This window comes from Ctenocephalides felis, unplaced genomic scaffold (assembly GCF_003426905.1).
Source record: "Ctenocephalides felis isolate EL2017-DRISC unplaced genomic scaffold, ASM342690v1 CF-g0.4_SCAFFOLD_01495, whole genome shotgun sequence".
NCBI classification, from domain to species: Eukaryota; Metazoa; Arthropoda; class Insecta; order Siphonaptera; family Pulicidae; genus Ctenocephalides; species Ctenocephalides felis.
In genome coordinates, this window is record NW_020537649.1 from 354297 (window position 1) to 357322 (window position 3026).

A 3026-nucleotide genomic window follows, 5' to 3' on the forward strand; every position below is an offset into this window, starting at 1 on the left:
TTTTCCGATAAAATTTCGTTTTTTTAATAGTTTCCAAGTTGTTTTTCCTATTTATTATTGCCGATTTATCTCTAATATTAGTTGTATCATTAACCCAATGAATTTTGTCACCTTCTGTAACATAATATGTATTGTTATCCCACTCCAATTCACTTTCACTATTTGTATTAATATCAGCATCAGATAAGAATGTGACTCACCGCCACCCGAGTCAGGTGGCTCGATATCCATAACTCGTTATTATTCCATTCTTCTCTACAATCAAAATAATACTTTTAAATAAATATTTTAAACGATGTGATTGCTTCGGTTCGGTAACCGAGTTTCGGTAAACTCGACTGCATGTGGCATCATATCAAATTCTTTTTTGATATCAATATTTATTAGACCCGCTTGTTTATGTTTTTCTGTATTATAGAAAGCTACTAAATTTATAACTGTTGTAAAATTATTGATAATATTTCTGTCATCTATACAACAGGATTGACCGTCATTTATGACGTTTTGTATAATGTTTTTAATTCTATTCGCTAAGATTTTTAAAAACAATTTAATATCACAATTTAGGAGCCTTATTGGTCTGTAATCACCTGTATATTTTGGAATTTTTACTTAGGTTAAACTCTTTATTTATATATTCCGGATTACTTATAAATTCATTAAACATTTTTACAAGAAGAGGTGTTAAAATTTGTTCATATTTTTTATAAAATTTGTATGGAATTCCATCTATACCGGTGGTCCTATTATCATTTTCAGATTTTATTGCTTCCTTTACTTTTTTTGTAATCTCATTTCTTAGCTTCTCATTAAAAATAATATTAATCTTTTTATTGTATTTTTCAAGCATGGTTTTCCATGTTTGGTATTGATTCTTTTTTATAAAAATATTTATATGATTATTCCATTTCTTTCATTATATTTTTATTGTTTTGTAATAAGTTGTTTTCCGAGTTATACATCGATATAATATATTTATTTTCTCCATTTTTCTTTTCTTCTTATTGAAAATATTATTAATTTTTTTATTGTATTTTTCAAGCATGGTTTTCTATGTTTGGTATTGATTCTTTTTTATAGAAATATTTGTATAATTTTTCCATTTCTTTCATTATATCTTTATTGTTTTGTAATAAGTTGTTTCCCGAGTTATACATCGATTTAATATATGTATTTTCTCCATTTTTCTTTTTTTTCGCTATTTCGTATATTGTTAAAAGTTCATCTTCTGCTATTGTTTGTGTTCTTGATCTTATTTTGATAGCTTTATTTTTTAAATCATATAATTTTCTAATCGTTGCTTTTATTTCTTTAATTATTTCCCACATACCTCCGGTTTCTTTGTGAATTGAGACAGCCTTATTCCATACTTGCTCAAAATAACTGATTGTAATATTGAAATCTGTGGCATTTTGTATCGAAATACCTTCTTTTTTTACCACCATTCTATTAATTTGGTGGGCGGACATTTTCTATAAAGGGTATGGGCGTGTTTCCATACAGAATTGGCCCCACCCTGGTATTTAAATAATTTTCATGCCATTTTATAGGTATTTTTGAGAAAATCCGATATACCAAATTTCAAATCCGTAGCTCATCATTTGGCCGAGATATCATTGAAAATGTGTGAAAGTGGCCCCTTTTTTCAAAGTCGTTTTTTGTCGCGACTGTGAGAGACATCGACAAACCAATAACGCCAATGTGTTCACATCGGTATGTACTATATTATTAATAACAAATATTGTTGAATAATTATTTTTTAGTGCATGAAAAAGTGAAAATAATTTTTTATTTTGAATTTTCGGGTAGTGCAGTTATTTGGACTAATTTTTAATTAGTATCATTAGAAGGGCTATTGAATTTTCTTTTAGTGTGCAAAATTTTGTTTTATTTCATTTGGTAGAACACATCTAAAATTAGGAAAAACCTGAGCAAGTACACGCTCGCGCTCATATAACACCGTGTAAGTCGTCTCTCATTCGCAACGACTAGCAACAGCATTGCTCGCCGCGCGTCTTGATAAATTAAAACATTTTTATAAAACACAAGATATATACATTTTTATATTGAATAATTATATATTTATATGTTTATGTAGAATAATAACTATATTTTTATATAACTAAATATATATTATTTATATATTGCACAAGTATATTATATGATTTAATCATAATTAATTAATTATTATTTATTAATTAATTATTAATTATTACTATTTATGCTACAGCGCAATGCTTACAAATGCAAGTATACTAAGTTAGGCATAAATATATTAAATAATTAAAATTATTTAAATACCAGGGTGGGGCCAATTCTGTATGGAAACACGCCCATACCCTTTATTATCTATAAATATTAAATTTTAATATTTTGTAGTTCATTTTCCAATAGCTTTCTCCTAAATTATAAAGATGCTTTTATTTTCAGAATTACTGCGTAATGGTCCGAAAAAGCTATCGGTACTATTTTGCAGTCTATAATTTTGTTATTTATATTTGAATCTACATAGAACCGGCCCAATCTAGATGCAGAACCGCCTCTAAGAAATGCGTATCCTGATTCATTCTTATGTTTTTGTTTCCATGCATCCTTTAGTTTAAGCTGATTCACTAATCTTTTTAAGGCCACACTATTATTTGCTCGGCCTTTTTGGTCTTATGCGTTAATAACACAGTTATTACCTATTTCTTTTTCAAATAATTATTCTCTTTCGGATCTAAATCCATTTCCAGCATGTGCATAGACATTGATGAAATTTATTTCATCTATTTTTGCTCCTATTATTCTGGAATTTTTATGTATATGTATATTTTTAAATTCTATACCAGATCTTATCAAGATTGCTGTTCCTCTTTGATTCTCATTTAAATTTAAGATCCTTTTATATTGGTCAAATAAAAATGCTTCCTTTAAATTATTAAGTTTATTTTAAATGTTAATTGGTTCACGGATCAGCAAGAAGAGGAGATATTTCACAGAGTCTTGACATAAACATAAATATTAAATGGCGGATACATAGTTTG